The 20,154-nt window shown below is 41.0% G+C and overlaps 1 protein-coding gene across 5 annotated transcripts in view; it reads left to right on the top strand.

Annotated features, from left to right (window-relative positions):
- Nucleotides 1–20,154, top strand: part of ARFIP1 (ADP ribosylation factor interacting protein 1) — a 138,426-nt gene that overhangs the window by 26,836 nt on the left and 91,436 nt on the right. Inside the window, exon 1 of one of the 5 annotated variants that reach the window (XM_061383967.1) lies at nucleotides 5,784–6,252. The exons of 3 other annotated variants lie outside the window; for them this stretch is intronic. The gene's annotated coding sequence lies outside the window, so the exon portion shown is untranslated. Of the gene's footprint in view, nucleotides 1–5,783; nucleotides 6,253–20,154 lie in introns of those variants that run through there. One more of the 5 variants, XM_061383968.1, reaches the window with a different exon arrangement.

Raw genomic sequence — 20,154 nt, 5'->3', positions numbered from 1 at the left:
TAATGTAGTGTTGAGAAAGTTCGCTGGAGTGATGAATAGTGTTAAGGGCTTCACCAAAGAAGGGCATGGGGGAGTTATTCTCCCCCTGTGCGGTTGGTCTTATGCTATGAAATGCATTGCATTTATGACATTAAAATTGTATTTTGTTAAAGTACAGTTGATTCACAATGCTGTGTTAGTTTCTGGTGTGCAGCAAAGTGATTCAGTTATATGTATACACACACACACACACACACACACACACACACACACATATTCTTTTTCATGTTTTTTTCCAAAATGGTTTATTGGTGGTAATGGTTTAGTTGCTAAGTCGTAGCTGACTCTTGCGATCCCATGGACTGTAGCCTGCCAGGCTCCTCCGTCCCTGAGATTCTCCAGGCGAGAATACTGGAGTGGGTTGCCTTTATTACGTGATTCTAAATACAGTTCCCTGTCTGATACAGGAGGACTTTGTCATTTATTTTATATATAGTAGTTTGTATCTGCTAATTACAAACTCCTGATTTATCCCTCTCCCAGCCCCTTTCCCCTTCAAGAACCATAAGTTTGTTTTCTGTGTCTGAATTTGTTTATTTTTATGTAAATACATTCATTTGTGTCGTATTTTAGATTCCACATATAAGTGATATCTTATAGTACTTGTTTTTCTCTGATTTACTTCACTCAATATGACAATCTCTAGGTCCATCCATGTTGCTGCAAATGGCATTATTTTATTCTTTTTTTCTGGCTGAATAGTATCCCCTGTGTGTGTGTGCGCTTACACACACGTCATCTTTGCCCATTCATCTGTTGATGGACGTTTAGGCCGTTTCCATGCCTTGGCTTTTGTAAGTAGTGCTGCCGTGAACATTTGGGATGCGTGTATCTTTTTGAATTATCGTTTTCTCCAGATATGTGCCCAGGAGTGGGGTTGCTGGATCATATGGCAGTTCTGTTTCTAGTTTTTGAAGTAATCTGTGCTAGTGATACAGAACCCGCCTGCCAGTGCAGGAGACATAAAGCGACGCAGGTTTGATCCTTGGTTAGGAATATCCCCTGGAGGAGGCAACCCACTCCAGTATTCTTGCCTGCAGAATCCCATGGACAGAGGAGCCTCTCGGGGCAATCCATCGGGTCGCAGAGTCAGACAAACTGAAGCAGCTTAGCATGCACACACTCATACTGTTTTCTGTAGTGGCTGCACCAGCGTACAGTCTGCCAGCAGTGTAGGAGGCTTCTCTTTGCTTTATGCCCTCTCCAGCACTTGTTTGTATACTTTTCGGTGATGGCCATTCTGACTGGTGTGAGGTGTAGTTTTGATTTGCATTTCTCTAGTAATTAGCAATGTTTAGCATCTTTTCATGGAGAAGGAAATGGCAGCCCACTCCAGTGTTCTTGCCTGGAGAATCCCAGGGACAGGGGAGCCTGGTGGGCTGCCATCTCTGGGGTCACACAGAGTCGGACAAGACTGGAGCGACTTAGCAGCAGCAGCAGCATCTTTTCATGTGCATGTTAGCCATCTGTATGTCTTCTTTGGAAATATGTCTACTTAAGTGTCTCCCCATTTTTTGATTGGGTTGGTTGGTTGGTTGGTTATTGAGTTGTATGAGCTATTTGTGTAGTTTGGAGATTAAGCCCTTATCAGTCACATCATTTGCCAATATTTTCTCCCAGTTCATAGGTTGTCTTTTCCTTTTGTTTGTGGTTTCTTTTGCTGTGTGAAAGCTTTTGATTAGGTCCCATTTGTTTCTTTTTGCTTTTGTTTCTTTTGCCTTGGGAGACTGACCTAAAAAATCGTCTGTACAGTTTATGGCAGAAAATGTTTTGCCTGTGTTTTCTTCTAGGAGTGTCATGGTGTCGTGTTTTATATTTTAAGTCTTTAAGCCAGGGGTCACAGCTTCCAGACTGAAGACCAGTAGTACCTCTTGTCAGATCAGTGTCCTTAGACTAGAGATAAAGTGCACGATGAATGTAATGTGCTTGAATCACCCCCAAGCCATCCCCCTCAGCCTGGGCCATGGAGAAACTGTCTTCCATGAAGTTAGTCCCTGGTTCCAAAAAGGTTGGCGACCACTGCTTTAAGCCATTTTGAGTTTATTTTTGTGTATGGTGTGAGGGTGTGTTTTAACTTCATTGATTTACATGAGGCTGTCCAGCTGTCCCAGTACCATTTGCTGAAGAGACTGTCTTTTCCCTGTTGTGTATTTTTGCCTCCTTTGTTAAAGATTAATTGACTGTAGGTGTATGGGTTTGTTTCTGGGCTCTTAGTTCTGTTCCATTGATCCATGTATCTGTTCCCCCCCCCCCAATCCCACACTGTTTTGATTATTGTGACTTTGTGGTGTTGTCTGAAGTCTGGAAAGGTTATGCCTCCAGCTTTGTTTTTTTCCTTAGGATTGCTCTGGCAATTCTGGTTCAATATAATTTTAGGATTATTTGTTCTACTTCTCTGAAAGATGTCATAGGTAATTTGATAAAGTGAGTATGTATTAGACCAGTAAGTTCTGCTATTATAAGAAGCAGTATGTAGCATCAGGCTATTTACAGGGTTTTTCAGCCTTAAGAAATATTTTGCTATAAGGTTTTTATTGTGGGACATTATCCTGTGCATTGTAGGACCTCTAGCAACATTCCTGCCCTATATCTTCAAGATGCCAGTAGCATGCCATCTCCAGCTATAACATTCAGAAATGTCCTTAGAGGGGGGGATGGGTACTAAAATTGACCCCAGTTAATAACTATGGAGTTATCAGGATCAGTAATAACATCCATATTTTCTGGCAGCTGATGCTGTTTGCAATAGCAGGCTTAGTCCGTGTCTTGAAGCTCCTGATTCCCAGACATCCTAGTTCAATTCTGCAGCCTCCCACAGCCAGGAGTAGCAGGTCCTAGATGCAGCTGTCTCTGGGGCTCTGGTATTAGCAAAAGGCAGCACTAAGGGTGTGATTGGAAGCTGATGCTTCAGTCTTGAATTGTTGAAAGTGAAGGGTCAGATTAAGACAAATGCTACTCTAACTGTGTAGGACGATATGGAAATAGAACAGCAGTACAAGTGGTCAGCATCAAGGAAACAGTACGTTTGACTCATAAATGTCTGAAAGCATATATATTGGCATGACCCATTGGCATATATATTGGCTGGCATGACATTGATGTGTTTCACTTGCCTTTGAGAGACTCTGTGATGTTGAGGCTAAAAATAAGGCCTCTCACAGCCAATGTGCCAGATTTGAATCCCATTTCATCACTTGGTAGCTGCATGTCATTGAGAGATTTCTTAATCTGTCTTCTTACCTGTAAAACAGATATAATAATGGTACCTAAGTTTGAGAGTTTTGTGGGTTTTGAAGGAGATAATGCACATTGAGCAATTAGAATTAAATCGGTTAATATGTGAAAAACACATAGAACAGTAGCTGACACACAGTCAGTACTCACTGTTTTCATTGTAGGGCTCCATTTGCAAGAGGATACATTATTTAAATTATTTTAATCCTTTAATGGACCTAGTCCTCAGTTTTCTTATCTGTTAAATTGGGAAAATCTTATTCCCCTCATGGGCTTCCCTTGTGGCTCAGAGAGTAAAGAATCCGCCTGCAATGCAGGAGACCTGGGTTCAACCCCTGGGTCAGGAAGACCTCCTGGAGAAGGAAATGGCTACTGACTCCAGTGTTCTTGCCTGTAGAACAGAGGCCTAGAGGACTGCAGTCCACGGGGTCACAGAGTCGGTCACGACTGAGCAACTAACATTAACTCCTCACAGGGCAGTTGTAAACGTTAAAGGAAATATTTCAGGTAATAAGCTTGTTAGCGTGGCACCTGGCGTATATTGATAGAAGGCAGTTAATAAAGGTCAGCATTCAGTTATTACTGGCAAATTAAGGAACCATGAAGCTATCAAACAGGTTTCATAGGTAATTCATTCACTAGCATTCTGAAAGGTTTCTAGAGCATTTCATAGTTATTATTGTTACTCAAAAGCACTCACAAGGATATTGTAAGACTTTTTTCCATTTATCCACTTCCTGTAATTCAGCTTTCAGTGTCTTATGTTACAAGCAGATGAAACCAATTCCAGGTCACTTACATACAAAAGACATTCACTAAGAGGATCTGAGGTAACTTACAAGGAAGTTGGAAACCAGAATCCAGGTTCCCTATTGGGGAGTATGCCTCGGATCCCGGTTCAGCACGGTTTCAGCACGGGCACTGTGCTGCCGGGGCTTGGCAGCTGGCACTGCCAGGACTCTGGGTACTGGCTGTGGTAACTGGCGCTGCCCCCATGTAGTGGCAGCTTGGTCCCACCGCGGTTACTGCTGCCCTCAGTGAGTTTTTATCACTCCTCTTGTTGTCGCTAGTTTCTGATCTCAGGTCTGGGCTGGGTGCCTTCATAGAACCTAGGTCGCGTGGCAGCTCCCCCAGAGCTTGGGAAACAAACAATAATAACGTAACTTCTGTAGAGCTTGTTATATGCCAGACACTCTTCTAAATACTTTATATTTCATTTTATCCTTACAACAACTAAGGTAGGTACTAATATCATTTTACTGATGAGGAAAGAGAATTGTAGGAACTTTGAGACTTTTAGGAAGTTTACGTAATATGTGGAGGAGCTAGGGATTAAACTCAAGTAATCTGGCTGCAAATATTTGCTTTTGATTATCAGGTATTTTGAGCTTTTATATAATAAGAAGCAGGTTCTGCCTTTCCCCAGCCTTATGTAGAGGCCTTCCCCAATATTAGAAGGGGACTGTGACGGGGGAGCCAGAAGAATGAGATATAGACTCAGTACTTGGCTAAAGTCTGACTTGGCAAACCAGTCATTGCCTCTGTTGCTGTTTTAAAAGCTCCAGGATGAGGGACACTGAATCTGAGGATCAGAGGGATTTTTTTTTTTTTTTAATGCTCTGCCATTTTTTATTCACTTAGAGGAGAATACTTGTAAGGTTTCAGACTCTGGATCAAATAGGGAATATGTGTCTATAAATAACACTTAGGATTGTGTGACGTTTTTATAGTGAGAGAGTATTGGCCTAGTTTATTTTTGTCATGAAGACCAGTTTTGGAAAATTGGTAAACTTTATTTGCTGCTGGGTCGTAGAGCTGCAAGTCAGTCCTTGCTCGTAGGTGGGCACTGTATTCAGGACCATGCGCCTGCCACCACCAGACTGGTGTGGGCTCCCTAGGGTAGATTTGGGGCTTTCAGGAAAAGCAGATCCTCTGCCATTAGAGATGGTAGAATGGAATTTCACCCTGTAAAAAGCTGAGTTTATTGAGGTAAATTTTGCGTATGATAAAACGTGTTCATTTAAAATGTACAGTTGGATGAATTTTGCCAAGTATATACATTTGGGAAACCATAACCTCAGTGAAGACGCAGACAAAGCTGCTTGTGCACTTTTGCAGTCGGCTGGCCTGTGTCTACCCTGCTCCTCAGGCGAGAGCTGGTCTGTCGTGATAAATTGGTTTTGTGTGCTCTGTGCGTGTGCTCAGTTGTTCAGTCATGTCCGACTCTTTGTGACTCTGTGGACTGTAGCCCTCCAGGCTCTGCTATCCGTGGGATTTTCCAGGCAAAAATACTGGAGTGGGTTGCTTTTTCCTTCTCTAGGGGATCTTCCCAGTCCCAAGATTGAACCCCCATCTCTTGTATCTCCTACGCTGGCAGGTGGATTCTTTACCACTGGGCCACCGGGGAAGCCCTTTTTCATCTACAAAAATGAGAATTTTGTGTTCTACAGTTCTGGTATGTATTCTTTTTGTGTCTGGATTTTTGGCTCAGAATATTGAGATTAAACAACAGTTATTGTATACATCAGTAATTCACTCCTTTTTATTGCTGAGGAATATTCCATTATAAGTATAAACTATAATTTGTTTATCCATTAACCTGTTGATGGACATTTTTTCTTCTCATTTTGGGCTCTTATAAGTAAGCCTGCTATGAATATACGTATACAAGTCTCTGTGGGATGTTTGTTTTTATTTTTCTGGTAAATGCTTAGGTGTAGAATGACTGAGTCATATGATCAAGTGTATGTTTAATTTCATAAGAAATTGCTAAGTGAAGTGGTTTTTTTACATTTCCTCCAGCAGTGTATTGGAGAAGGAAATGGCAACCCACTCCATTATTCTTGCCTGGAGAATCCTATGGACAGAGGAGCCCGGCAGACTGCAGTCCATGGGGTCGTAAGGAGTCGGACACAGCTTAGCAACTAAACCACCAGCAGAGTATGCAAGTTCCGGTTACTACTCTCTAACCAGTACTTGGTATTGTCAGCCTTTTTGAACTTCAGCTGTTGTATTGGGTGTATGCTTGTGTCTTCTTGTGGCTTTAAATTGCATTTCCTTGATGATTAGTGATGTTAAACATCTTCCATGCACTTACCATTATTTGTTTTCTTTAGTGAGGTGCCTGTTAAAGTTTTGTCCATGTTTTATTTGGGTTGTTTGTCTTATTGAGTTTTATTTATTAAAATAAGACATATATATATATATATTTTAAATGTGGCTTCCCTTATGGCTCAGTGGTAAAGAATCTGCCTGCCAATGCAGGAGACTCAGGTTCAATCCCTGGGTCGGGAAGATCTCCTGAACAAGGAAATGGCAACCCACTCCAGTAGTCTTGCCTGGGAAATCCCGTGAACAGAGGAGCCTGGTGGGCTACAGTCCATGGGGTCGCAAAAGAATCCAACAGGACTGAGCGACTAAACAACAGTTTATTTTGAATAGCAGTTGTTTGTCAGATACATATCTTACATCTGTTTTCTCCCAGTCTGTAGCTCGTCTTTTCGTCTTTTAAATGGTGTCATTTTGAAAAGAAATTTTTAATTTTGATGAAGTCCAAATTATCAGTGTTTCTCTTATTGTTTATGTTTTCCATTTCCTAAGAAAATATTTGCCTACTCCAAAGCCATTGTGAAGTCTACTGATAAACTCATCAAAGGCATTCTTCATTTCTGTTATAAGTGATTTTTATCTCTAGCATTTCTTCTTGGTTCTTTCTTAGTATTTCTACATCTCTGTTTATGTCGTCCAGCTGTTCATGCATGCTGTCTGCTTTATCCATTACAGCCATCTCAGCCACCGGGAAGCCCGTATTACTCATAGTTGTTTTAAATTCCTGGTCTGCTAATTCCAACATCCGTGCCATTTCTGATTGTGATGTTTGCTTTGTGACTTCAGGTTGTGTTTTTTGCCTTTTGTAGACCTTATAATTTTTACTTGTTAATCAGACATGATGTATCAGGTGAAAGGACCTGCTGTAAATGTGGGCATAAAGTGTAGGAGGAGGGGAGCGTTGTATATCCTGTGACTAGGTGTCAGTCTTTCAGGGAGCCTGTGCCTCTGGACTGTGATGTTCTCGAGTGTTTCTCAGTTTTTCTCTCCTCTCCTCAGGTGGCACAGGATAGCTGGAATGTGCTGGCTGTGGCCGTTTCCCAAGCAGGCTAGGCTCTGGTTTCTCCTGAGGGTGAGCCTTGTTAAGAATAGGGTTCTTAGGGACCTCCCTGGTGGTGCCGTGGATAAGAATTCTCCTGCCTGTGCATGGGACTTGGGTTCAGTCCCCAGTGGGAAGATTGCACATGCTGTGTGGAGCAGCTCAGCCGGTGAGCCACACTGCTGAAGGCACATGCCCTAGAGCCTGTGTTCCAGAAGAGAGAAGCCAAGAATGGACTGCTTAGTGTATTTCACAGTGGTTCCAGTTCTCACCACTTGCTGGGAGGATGAGGGAGTTTTTCTGTGATATTTACTGCGGTAACCTGGTCCCACTCTTGAAAGCCACACTAAATATTGTGGGTCCTTGCTTTTGACTGGGTTCCTCTGGAGTCTTTAACTCTCAAGAGTTGTCCACGATGAGCCTCCAGCAACTCATTGATTACAGCTCAGATTTTCCTACCACAGCATTGGTTACTGAGGTGGTTTCCACCGGTTTTTGTCCTTGTAAGCCATGACTCTTTGCATTTGCCTCTCTCCAGTTTTGGGAGTAACAGTGTGCCCTGTGTCCTCCCCTCTTTTATGAATCCGAGAAGACTTATTGCTTTTTTAGTGTGTTCAGTGTACTTGTTAGAATGAGATGGTGATTTCCAAGCTCCTTACATGCAGAAATGAAAGCAGAAGTCCCCACCCCAAGATAACTACATGCCTACCATCATCATACCTTATTGGTTTTCTTTTTGAATCGAATTATATAGTAGATACTCTTTGGGTCTGGCTTCGGTGGCTCAACATGGTCTGTAAGAATTTTTTGTTTTTAATAGCAGTAGTTCTAGTTTATTGCTGTGTAGTGTTGTGTTCCATTGTTTGATTATACTAGTTTCTTTATCTATTCTACTGTTGATGGACATTTGAGTTTCCAGTTTTAAGCTATATTATGGATAAAGCTTCTGTGAATAGTCTCGTACTTGTTTTATGATGGACAGATGCACTATATTTCATGGGTATGTTTCCTAGGAGTAGAATTTCTGGGTTGTAGAATAGGCATATGTTTAATAGTATTGCCAGAAAGTTTTCAAGTGATTTTACCACATTTTGCTTGCACCAGCAATGTATGAGAACCCACATACTTGCTAACACTTAATTTTGTCAGTCTTTCTACATTTGGCCATTCTAATGGGTGTTAGTAGTATTCTGATCTGTGGTCTTAATCTGAATGACAAATTTAAATGAATGACAGGGCGGTCCCGGTGACTCAGATGGTTAAGAATCCCCTGAAATGTGGAAGACCCGGGTTCTTTTCCTGCTTCAGAAAGACCCCCTGGAGAAAGGAATTGCTTCCCACTCCAGTATTTTTGCATGGAGAATTCCATGGACAGAGGGGCCTGGTGGGCTACAGTCCACGGAGTCCCAAAGAGTCAGACACAAATGATTGTGGATCTTTCCTAATACTGAAATTCTGTGTTTGCTTAGAGTCTAGTGCATGCTTACAGCAGTAGTTCTCCTTAGCTACACTTTAGAATCCCCTGGGGAACTTTTAAAACTTAAAGTTCCCCAGGTAATTCTAGGATGCAGAGAGTGTTGAAAGCATTCTGAATGAAACACTCTGTGCCTCTCGGGACTTTGCTGTACGCTTCGGTGAGTGACATGTTTGTCTTTCTCATTGCCCAGCCAAAAATTGGGTACGGAGCAGGGAGAAGGCCTGGGTTACCCTACATTTCTCCCCTACTCTTGATCCCCCACAATCTAGTCACTCTGTAAGGCTCTTATTTTACTTCCTAAAGAATTCTCAAAAAAGAATTCACCTTTTTCAATTCCTACAGCCTTAATTTAGATCTTTATTATTTCTTACTCACACTGTAAAATGCTTCCTAAATGGTTTTTCTACTTCTAGTCTTTCCTTCTTTCCCTTCAGTCGAACTTCCTTCAGGCTGTTCACTAAAATAAATTGATCAGATTTTTCTACTTCTTTCTTCATATCTCTTTTAGAAGTTCACAGTTCTTGGTCTAGCATTTATAAAGTCCATCATGATAGTCTCCTACATACTTTACTAGCCTCCTACATACTTTACTAGCCTCCTTGTCATTTTTATTTTTAAAACCTAATTTTGATAAAATTTCATACAGAAAAATTAAACTCTTTACCCAGATTCACCATTGTTTTGTCCCATTTACTTTAACATTTTCTCTTTAAATGCAGAGTTTCTTCTCTTTTGAACCATTTGAGAGTGGTTTGCAGATATTATGTCCATTTGTTCCTAAGAACAAGGACTTTATCTTATATAATCTAAGTACTTTTATCAAAATCAGAAAATTATTAAGGAAATTGACATAGTACTATTATTTAATCCACAGTTCCAATAATATCGTTTACAGCTATTTTTTTCCTGTTTCGTGATCCAGTCTATAATATATGTTGTATCTAGCTGTCTTTTCTCTTGTCTTCTTTTATCTGCAACAGTTCATCTACTTTTTCATGAACTTAAGCTTTATCAAGTATAGGAGCCAGGTTTTCTACTATCTACCATCTGTTTCCATGATTTTTGGTCTTTATTATTTCCTTCCTACATCTTACTTTTAGTTTAATTTGCTCGTTTTCTATTTTCTTAAGATGCAACCTTAGATTGTTGGTTTAAGATCTACTATTCAGATGTAAGCATTTGCTTCCTTAGGTGCATCCTGCAAATACCGCTGTGGTGCATTTTCATTTTTCTTTGTTTTTTTTTCCCCTTCCCCTGCATTTTCATTTTCATTTAGTTAAAAAATATTTTCTTTCTCTTGTGATTTCTTTGTTTTCATATTAATGTTTTAGATATGTTGTTTCGTTTCCAAATTTGGGGGAGGTCCCTGCATATCTTGTGTGAGTTGATTGTAATTAAATTTCTCTGTGGTCATAGAACATTCTTTATATGGTTTCAGTCTTTTAAAATTTATTGAGTTATGTTCTGTGGCCTAAAATATGATCTGTTTTGCTGAACACAGCATGTTCACATGAAAATAATATATATTCTGCCATTATTGTTTCCTATTCTGTAAGTATCAGAGTGGTTGATGGTGTTCAGATCTTCTGTGTTTATGCTGGTTTTCTTTGTCTAGTTCTGTCAGTTGCTATAAGAGTGATGGTAAAATCTCCAACTATGTGGAGTTCTGTTTCTGCTTTTAATTCTGTCGTTTGTTTCATTTATTTTGAAGCTCTCTTATTGCAACCAACAGAACACATTTGTGATTGTTTTGTATTCCTAAGGAATTGATCATTTTATCATTATGAAATATCAGAGCAATACTACCCTCTTTATCTCTGGTAATACTTTTTAAAAAACTATTTTATGAGATATTATTAATAATAAAACTGTGCCAACTTTCTTCGGAGAAGGCAATGGCAACCCACTCCAGTTCTCTTGCCTGGAAAATCCCATGGGCAGAGGAGCCTGCTGGGCTGCAGTCCATGGGGTCGTGAATTAGTCAGACACGACTGAGCAACTTCCTTTCACTTTTCACTTTCATGCATTGGAGAAGGAAATGGCAACCTGCTCCAGTGTTCTTGCCTGGAGAATCCCAGGGATGGGGGAGCCTGGTGGGCTGCCGTCTGTGGGGTCGCAGAGAGTCGGACACGACTGAAGCGACTTAGCAGCAGCAGCCAACTTTCTTATGCCTACTCTTTGTATGGTGTATCTTTGTTCATCTATTTATTTTCAATCTGTAATATTTATGCCTTTGTCTTTAAAGTGCATCTCTTGTAGACAGAATATAGTAGGGTCATTAAAAATATGTACATACACACATATATTCAGGGACTTCCCGGTGGTCCAGCGATTGGAGCTCTGTGCTTTCACTGCCCTCGGTCTGGGTTCGGTCTCGGTCAGGGAACTAAGATCCTGCGAGCCACATGACAGGGCTTGCGGTAATGATTATAGTGCATATATTAAACTTTTCATATTTCACTTATAACTAATAATGTACTGCTTTTCTCTTAAAACAGAAATTTCGTAACCTTTTGGGTCTGTGTTTCCCTTTTGTTGTTGTTCAGTCCGTAAGTCACGTGACCCCATGGACTGCAGCACGCCAGGCTTCCCTGTCCCTCACCATCTCCCAAAGTTTGCCGAAGTTCATTTCCATTGAATCGACGCCATCCAACCATCTTACCCTCTGTTGCCCTCTTCTCCTTCTGCCTTCAATCTTTCCCAACATCAGGGTCTTTTCCAATGAGTTAGTATTTCCCTTACCTCCCTTCTTGTTCTTTGATATACTTGTTTTATATATGTTACATCTGTATACATTGTAAACCACAGAAATGATATTATCAACATTTGCTTTAAGCAGTTATATGGTTTATAAAGAAATTGAGATGAATTGGTAAAAACAAAATGGTTTTTGCATTTACCCAGGTAATTACCATTTCATTTCTTTCTCATTCTTTTCCGAACATTCATTTTTTTCTGTCTGGTTTTATTTCCCTTCAGCAGGAGAATTTCGTTTAGCATTTTGCATAGTTCAGGTCTGCTGGTGATGAATTCTCTTAGTTTTATTTGAAAATACCCTTAGTACCCTCTGTAATTCCTAATATTTTCCCTGGATATAGAGTTCTAAGTGGACAGCATTCTTTTTACCAGTGTTCTGCTCTCTTCTGGCATTTACAGTTTTTGATGAGAAATTAGCCATTTGTTGGAACTTTGTTTCTGATAGTAATATTTTTTTTCTCTTGCTGCCTTTGAGGTTACCTCTTTATCTTTAAATAGTTTGACTGTGATGTACTTGGTGTTTATTCTGCATGTTGTTCATTAAATATGTTGCATCTATAAATTTTTGTCTTTCATCAGATTTGGAAAAAATTGGGCCATTAGTTCTCCAAATACTTTTTCTGTATCCTTTTCTTCTAGCATTTTACTTACACATAAGTTGGAATATTTAATACTGTCTTATGGTTCCATGAAGCTTTTCTTTTAGTCTTTGTTTTTGCTCTACTCTCTACCTTGGATAATTTATATTTATTTAATTTTGTTTTACTTACTGTTTTGTATGTCATCTTCATTTGGCTAGGTCCATCTAGTGATTTTTTTCTTTGAAAAATTATGGTTTTCAATTCTATAATAGAGACCATTTGCTTCATTTTTACTGTGCTGAGAGAATTCTTATTTTTTTCACTGAGATTTTTGATTCACTGAAAATGTTTCACTTATTTGCAGGCACTGTAGCTTCGTTTGAATCTGTATCATTTCCAATCTCTGCTTCATATCAGAGCCAGACTAAATTATTTTTCTTAAAAAATAATAATAATAAATAATTTTTCTTTTCTCCTGGGAATCCTGTGCCTTTTTCTTGGTTCGTTACATATCTGGTAATTTGGGGTTGTATCCTGAACATTTTGAACATTGAGATGCAAAGATCGGAGATTGTTTTATTCTTTTCCAGTGAGTGTTACTTCCTTTGTCTTGGTTGCTAATTTTCTTGGCTGGGCTTGCATTACAGACTCAGTTTCTTGTCTGTGCAGGTACATTGAGGGGTTAGAGATCCCCTTTCTGGACCTTTCTTTTTCAGTATTACCCCCTTCCTTTTACTTTTGTCAGCTTAACTTTTCCCCAGCTGAAAAGGACTAGTTTTCCACTGGATGCCCTGACAGCTACTGGGTGCACAGCATGGATAGGATTTAGTTTTTGTCTACAAGCCAAAGAGATGGAACCTTCCTCGCATAGCTCCCTGTCTCCCCTTCTCCAAGCGAGCATGCACTTTCCACTAGCTTCTCTTTGCTCTCCAGTGCCTTCAAATAATTGCTTTTTAAATTGTGTTCAGCTTTTGCAGTTGTTTTCTGTGCAGGGTTGGGGAGGTTTAGTATAGTTCCAGAAACAAAAACCTGCCTTCTTTTTCACCTGTTCTTGGAAGCCGCCTGTTGTGGGTTTTCCTCCTACCCTGCTTGCCGTCCCTTGTAAGTTTCCTTTGCTAGTTCCTCCCCTGTCCAAATATTGAAGTGTCCTAGCGCTCAGTCTGCAGAGCTCTCCTGTCTGCATTGACTTTCTAGATCGAAAGTCAAGCCAGATCCGTGCATGTGTGCTCAGTCCTCAGCTGTGTCCGACTCTGTGACCATATGGACTGTAGCCCGCCAGGTTCCTCTGTCTGTGGGATTCTTCAGGCAAGAACACTGGAGTGGGTTGCCATTTCCTCCTTCAAGGGATCTTCCCAACCCAGGGATCAAACCCATGTCTCCTGTGGCTCCTGCATGATTCTTTACCATGAGCCACGTGGGGGTCCCGAATCCATGCCTGGTTATTTACGTATTTTCTTTGGCTGCTTTGGTCTACAGCATCAGAGTTGACAGCAAAGTTGGGTAGTTGTGTAGGCTCACAAAAGCCTATAGTGTTTGCCATTTGCCCCTTTATAGAAAATGCTCACTGACCCCTGATCTAGGTAATCTTATGTAGTCCAGAAATTTAAATGCCGTCTACAACACCAGTGACTTATAAATTTCTTATCCCCAGCTTCAAGCTTGCTTCTGGACTTCAAGCTCATATACCCAAAAGCCTAGTACCCTTATCTGTACAAACCTTAATATATCCTGATCTAAACTCTAGCTGTTTTTTCTGTCTTGTGCTCCACCCTGAGTCTTGCCTAGTTGTGTTAACAGCAATTCCACTTTAACAGCTGCTCAGGTCAGAAACCTTTGTAGTTGTCCTTGACCTCTCTTTTTCCCATCTCTCACATCTGTCTGTAAGGAATTCCAGTTTCTACCTTCAGAATATGTCTAGAATCTAACCACCTCTTACCTCCTCAGCCACTGTCACCCCACTCCCAAGCTACCATTATCTCTTGCCTAGATTATCCCATACGATTATTCTCCCTGCTTCTGCCTTTTGCTCACTTATAGTTTAGTGCATCACAGCAGGAAAAGAGTGATCCTTAAATTTAAGTCAGATCATTTCACTCTAAAGTTCAAACCCTCCAGTGGTTTCCATTGCACCAAGAATAAACTCTGGAATCCTCGCTAGTGCCTTTGCCGCCTGCTTGTTCCTGCTGCCTCTCACGTGTTCCTGCTGCCTCGCTGACGTTTCTTCTGTTCTCCCTGGCCCGCAAACTGTCTCCTGCTCCTGGAGAAGCTGGGCTTGTCCCCACCTCCCGTCTCTGTGTTTACTGTTTCCTCGGCCTGGGGCTCTGCACTCCCTCACTCTACTGTGTCTTACAGAAATATGATGCCTCTTTTAAGTTTTTCCCTGAGCACTTTGTTTAAAACAGCACATTCACGAACAAATATGTTTATGTACATGCCCATTAGCATTTAGGACTGCATAATGTGTGTATTTATTTGTTTGTTTTCCCCAGCTAGGATATAAGCTCTTTGAGGGTAGGAAGTTTTCTCTGTTTGGTTCACCACTCTGTCCTAAGTATCTGAAATCCTGCCCAGCACATCAGAGAGCTCGATAAATCAGTTGAGTCAATGAATGTATGAATGAACAACCACCATTCTAGCTAAATTGCTTTACTTGGGTTTCTGGAATATATTAGATTCTATTCTGCTCCTCTTATTCTTTCTATTTAGAATCTCTCCTTTACTGCGTCCCCATCTGTCATTCTACAAGATTCACCTTAAGTATCCACCTCTGATTAAGTTTTCCCTCTGAGTGCTTACCGTATTAAGTGCTTCCCTCAGGTGCTCACAACACTGTATTGTAATTACTTTTTGCCAGTACTTCTAGTTCTTAGAAGCCTAAGGTCAGAGTTCTGTTTCTGTTTTATCCCATGCATATTGCATAGAAGATCGCAAGTACCTGGTGAATCACCAGGTGTTATTAGGAAGGAGAAAGTAAGAGCATATCTTAGAAGTTTTGGAAGAGTGGTAACTATTTAGATAACAAAATCTTAGTCTTTCTGGTTGGATTAGAGATCAGGTATGTAGTTAGTATCTGTGGTGGTTTAGTCACTCAGTCGAATCTGACTCTTACAACCCCATGGACTATAGCCTGCCAGGCTCCTCTGTCCATGGGATTCTCCAGGCAAGAATACTGGAGTGGGTTGCCATTTCCTTCTCCAGGGGATCTTCCCCACCCAGGGATCGAACCCAGGTCTCCTGCATTGCAGGCAGATTCTTTACCAACTGAGCTATGAGGTTAGTATCTGTGTATCTCTTATTTGCAAGAAGTAGAGACTTAAGTCCAGTAGCCTCAGATAATCTGGATATATTGTAAGGATGCAGTAGCAGTGAAGAAAATAGGGATCTCAAAAGTATCCAAGATGCTGAGACCCTTCCATGGAAAAGGGAAAGTCTCTTTAATAAATGGTGCTGGGAAAACTGGATATCAACAGCCAAGGTGGACCCTGTCTTATACCACACACAAAATCAGCCCCAAAATGTATCAGAGACCTAAGAGTAAGACCTGTAACTGTAAAACTGAGAAGAAATGCTTATGATAGTAAATTTGGCAAAGATTTCCTGAACATGACATCAAAAGCACTAGCAACAAAAGCAAAAATAGACAAATTGAACTACATCTAAACTAAAACCTTCTTTATAGGAAATAATTTTTATATATCAAAATGTTTATACACAATCAACAGAGTAAAAAGGTAGCCTATAGAATTGAGAGAAAATTTACAAATTACACATCTTTTGAGGTTAATATCCAGAATATATAAAAAACTCCTAGAAGTCAACAAGTAAAACACAAATAACCCAATTAAAATATGGACTAAAGACTTGAATAGACATTTCTTCAAAGATGATACATAAATCGCCAACAAACAAATGGAAAAGTGTTCAACATCACTAATCATTCAGTTTAGTCACTCAGTCATGTCCAACTCTTTGTGACCCCATGAACCGCAGCACGCCAGGCCTTCCTGTCCATCACCAACTCCCGGAGTCCACCCAGACCCATGTCCATTGAGTCAGTGATGCCATCCAACCATCTCATCCTCTGTCGTCCCCTTCTCCTCCTGCCCTCAATCTTTCCCAGCATCGGGGTCTTTTCAAATGAGTCAGCTCTTCGCATCAGGTGGCCAAAGTATTGGAGTTGCAGCTTCAACATCAGTCCTACCAATAAACACCCAGGACTGATCTCCTTTAGGATGGACTGGTTGGATCTCCTTGCAGTCCAAGGGACTCTCAAGAGTCTTCTCCAACACCACAGTTCAGAAGCATCAATTCTTCAACGCTTAATTTTCTTCACAGTCCAACTCTCACATCCATACATGACTACTGGAAAAACCATAGCCTTGACTAGATGGACCTTTGTTGGCAAAGTAATGTCTCTGCTTTTTAATATGCTCTCTGCTGCTGCTAAGTCACTTCAGTCGTGTCCAACTCTGTGCGACCCCATAGACGGCAGCCCACCAGGCTCCCCCGTCCCTGGGATTCTCCAGGCAAGAACACTGGAGTGGGTTGCCATTTCTGTCTAGATTGGTCATAACTTTCCTTCCAAGAAGTGAGCATCTTTTAATTTCATGGCTGCAGTCACCATCTGCAGTGATTTTGGAGCCCAGAAAAATAAAGTCAGCCACTGCTTCCACCATCTCCCCATCTATTCTCCATGAAGTGATGGGACCGGATGCCATGATCTTCGTTTTCTGAATGTTGAGCTTTAAGCCAGCTCTTTCACTCTCCACTTTCACTTTCATCAAGAGGCTTTTTAGTTCCTCTTCACTTTCTGCCATAAGGGTGGTGTCATCTGCATATCTGAGGTTATTGATATTTCTCCCGGCAATCTTGATTCCAGCTTGTGTTTCTTCCAGCCCAGCATTTCTCATGATGTACTCTGCATATAAGTTAAATAAGCAGGGTGACAATATACAGCCTTGATGGACTCCTTTTCCTATTTGGAACCAGTCTGTTGTTCCATGTCCAGTTCTAACTGTTGCTTCCTGACCTGCATACAGATTTCTCAAGAGGCAGGTCAGGTGGTCTCATATTCCCATCTCTTTCAGAATTTTCCATAGTTTCTTGTGATCCACACAGTCAAAGGCTTTGTCATAGTCAATAAAGCAGAAATAGATGGAACTCTCTTGCTTTTTCTGGAACTCTCTTGCTTTTTCCATGATCCGGCGGATGTTGGCAATTTGATCTCTGGTTCCTCTGCCTTTTCTAAAACAAGCTTGAACATCTAATCATTAGGGAAATGCAAATCAGAACCACAATGAGGTATCTCCTCACACTTGTTAGGATGGTTACTATTTTAAAAATGTAAACAATTATTGGTGAGGATGTGAAGAAACTAGAGCCTTTATGCATTGTTGGTAAGAATATAAAATAGCGAAACCGTTAATAGAAAATAATATAGTGTTTCCTAAAAAAATTAAAAATAAACTTGTTACCAGAAGAGTTTGGGGTCTGGCTGCTTGCCACTGAAAAGCCAATAAACAGGCTAGGTTGGTGAAAAGGAAGGTTTGCTTTAATTCTGATGTTGGCAACTGGCTGGGAGGATGGACATCTGTCCAAAGGCTGACTCCCCCCTACTGGCAATCAGTGGGGCGAGAGCTTTTATAGACAGAAGTGAGGGGAGGGGGGACTACGTGCAGAAGCAACGCAGTCATCTCTGGCACTCATCCTCAAATCGGTCACCAGTGGTCTGACCAGTGTCATCTTGATTGTTTTAGGTACAGTTACTCTTCAGTTCCAAGGTCCATTTGTTCTCATTTCTTTGAGGCCAGTTCTCAGAATTGTGGCAGCTTACGTGATGAGTACAGTCTGGTCCTCATATAGCTAGCTTCTTTCACCGGGGATTTCAGTATCTATAAGACAGCTCACACGGTATGGCTCAGGATATCATCTATAGTCCTTGAGAAGGAACGAAGAGTCCTTGACTGTGCTTAATGACTCCATTATTATTATTTTTCTCCTTTGACTGTTTTCCTTTGTTTCTGCATTTCTTGTTTCTCTGATTAAGCTTATTCTTCAACTGAAGTTTTCCACAGACAAAGGCAGGCAAAGGACGTGGGACAGCGGGGGCAAGGACCATAGGGTCTTGCTGTGTTTTTGAATTACCTTATGGCCTAGCAGTCCCACTTTGGGGTATGTTTCCGAAAGAATTGAAAGCAAGATCTTGAAGAGATACATCCACACCCATGTTCGTACAGCAGTAGCAGCACTCTTTGTAATAGCCAAGAAAGGGAAGCAACCTAAATGTCCATCAGTGAACTGAATAAATGTGGTGTATACAGGCAGTGGACATCAGCTTGAGGAAACTGTGAGATAAATGGTGGAGGACACGGAAGCCTGGTGTGCTGCAGTCCATGGGCTTGCAAAGAGACAGACACGACTTAGCAACTTAACAACAGTATATGCAGCTGATTATTAGTCAGCCTTAAAGAGAAAGGAAATTTTGACACATGTCCAATATGGATGAATCTTGAGGACATCATGTAAAGAAGTAAGCCAGTCACAAAAAGTCAAATACTATATGACTGCATTGATGTGAGGTATCTAGAGCAATCAAGCTCATAGAAACAGAAAGTAAAGTGATGTACCAAGGGCTGTAGGGGAGTTGGAGGACGATGGAAATGAAGTCATTGTTTAATGGGTATAAAGTTTCAGTTCTGCAACATGGAAAAATTCTGGAGATTGATTACACAGCAGTGTAAATATATGTAACCCTGATGAACTATACATTTAGAAATGGTTAAAAGGATAAATTTTATGTTATGTGTTTTTTACCACAATAAAAAAGAATATAAAAGCAAGGTTTATTATTATTAGAAGGTCATAATTTAGAAACAAAAGATCTAGACACAGATAACACTTTGTCAGCAAACTTTCACAAGTTTGCTAACACTTGTCAAGTCGAGTTTGTGAATTTTTAAGCTGTGACTTCTCATCAGTATAATTCTACTCTTTGCTCTTATTGCGCTTTCGTCTTCCCAGTACCCTAGTTGGTTGATTCACTCAGTGTCCCCAGTTCAGACCTTCAGAAAGAGTTTGATTGGCTCAGGAAATTCCTCTTTTCTGTATTGGCAGTAATTTTCTAACCAGGCCCTATTGTCAGACCTGTGAATTGCAAGGCCTTGTGTCAAGGATTCTTCTTTGGCTCAATCAGTGGCCACCTCTTAACTGGGGACTGTGAAAGAGGGAGTTTCTCTTATTAGAGATCAGTGAACGTCCGTAAATACATGCATTCAGTTCAGTTCAGTCGCTCCATTGTGTCCGACTCTTTGCAACCCCATGGACTTCAGCACGCCAGGCTTCATACATGCATAAAGGTAGCCAGATATAATTTAAATAAGACATTTCAAATCCTTTTAAAGTAGATACTACTTTAGAATAATCATAAGGAAGATACAGTGGATGCTATGATGAGGGACTCAGTTACCTGCTTTAGGACTAGGGCCCTCCTTCCAGGAGTGGTGCCTGCTGAGGGCTCATAGCTGAGTCTCTCCAGGAATTGCTTCTGCGAAAGAGAGCTGCATTGTCCACAGTTATACTCCTATCTAGCGGATAGCTTGCATCTAACAATCGGGTATGGATGTGGGGGCTCAAAGGCCTGGTCGGGTATGGATGTGGGGGCTCAAAGGCTTGGTCCCGTTGCCTTAATTTGGAACAGCTTAAAGAGCCTCAGCTTCAGTGCTCCGTGTAGGATGGGCCGAACCTTATGACATAACCTCTCTGCAGCTCTGTCGGGGCTTCCTGCCCTCCCTCACGCTCGTGGAGGACTCTGCAATAAGCCTCATGCGTTCAGAGACTTCCCCAGAATCCAGTCTAAAGCAGAGGAATGTTTTGTTTTCCCGCCTTCAACTTTTTGAAATCTTCTCTCTGAAATTTCTTTT

The sequence above is a fragment of the Bos javanicus genome, chromosome 17 (assembly GCF_032452875.1).
Source record: "Bos javanicus breed banteng chromosome 17, ARS-OSU_banteng_1.0, whole genome shotgun sequence".
NCBI classification, from domain to species: domain Eukaryota; kingdom Metazoa; phylum Chordata; class Mammalia; order Artiodactyla; family Bovidae; genus Bos; species Bos javanicus.
This window is presented reverse-complemented; position numbering and strand designations above follow the sequence as displayed.